The following is a 1,541-nucleotide window of genomic DNA, read 5'->3' on the forward strand; positions in this document are numbered from 1 at the left end:
GGACATATAGAGCTTCTCTATTTCCTCGTTCCACAGATGAAGTCAATCTGATTCCTGTGTATTTCATCTGAAAAAATCCACTTGTATAGCCACCTTTTATGTTGTTGAAAAAAAAGACATTTTCAATGAATACATCATTGGTCTTGCAAAATTCTAACATGTGAGATCCAGCGTCATTTCTGTAACTTAGTCGCTATTTTCCAACTACGAGTGATTCTTCCTTGTTTCCAACTTTTCCATTCAAGCACCAGTAATAATCAACTCATCTTGATTATATGTTTGGTCAATTTCTGATTGCAGAAGTTGTTAAAAATCTTCAATTACCTCATCTTTGGCTTTGGTGCATGGTATGTAAATTTGAATAATAGTAGCATTAACTGGTCTTCCTTGTTGGCATATGGGTATTATGCTATCACTGACAGCATTGAACTTCAGGATAGATCTTGAAACATTCTTTGTGATGACGAATGCCATGTCATTCTTCTTCAATTTGTCATTCCCAGCTCAGTAGGTCATACAGTTCTCTGATGAAAAATGGCCAAAACCAGTCCATTTCACCTCACTAATGCCCAGGATATCCATCTTTATGCATTCCATTTCATTTTTCACAACTTACAGTTTTCCTAGATTCATCTTTGCCCATTCCATGTTCTAATTATTAATGGCTTTTTGTACCTGTTTCTTCACATTTCGAGTCATGCCACATCAGCAAATGGAGGTCCTGAAAGCTTTATTCCATCTACATCATTAAGGTCCACTCTATTCTGAGGAGGAAACGCTTCCCCCGTCATATTTTGAGTGCCTTCCAACCTGATGGGCTCATGTTCCTGCACTATATTGGACAGTGTTTCATTGTTATTCATAAAGTTTTCCAGTGATATATCAGTGTCTCCCTGCTATTCCTAAGGTTTTCACTGGCTAATTCTTTGAGAAGTGGGTGGCCTCTTCCTTCTTCTGAGTCTGTCTTAGCCTGGAAGCTCTGCTGAAACTTGTCCACCATGAGTGACCCTGTTGGTATTTGAAATACTGGTGGCATAGCCTCCAGCCTCACAGCAACATCTAAACCACCACAGTTTGACTAACTGATAGATGAGTGGTAGGAGTGGTAGAATAGTACATTTTATTTCTATACTGGATTATTTTTATTTTTTTTTAGAAATGATGCTATCACAGGAATAAAACATGCACATTAGGAAACAAATGGAATGCAATTACATTAAAAGGAAATAAAAATCAATCAAAACTGTTGTTAATATTTTGATGTATTTTCTTTCAATTATTTTTCTTTGTGTATAAAATGCTTACTTGTAAGTGTCCTCACTTCTTGACATGAATATTCATGAGCAGATGGTTGACACTCTGAGTAATCATAAGGAAAGCATGGGATGAGCTCCACCCAGGTTTGGCAATGTCAACTAATTCCTGTATGCAAATGTGTGCAACTTGGTGTATGACTTTAGTATACTGCAATTTTGTTTTAGAAAAAGAAAAATGAAAGAAGAAAGAATAAAAATAAAGATGCTCAGCCTGGTAAAGATTTT

Source organism: Orycteropus afer, unplaced genomic scaffold, assembly GCF_000298275.1.
Source record: "Orycteropus afer afer isolate SDZICR_OR568_19922 unplaced genomic scaffold, OryAfe1.0 scaffold00832, whole genome shotgun sequence".
Lineage (NCBI taxonomy): Eukaryota > Metazoa > Chordata > Mammalia > Tubulidentata > Orycteropodidae > Orycteropus > Orycteropus afer.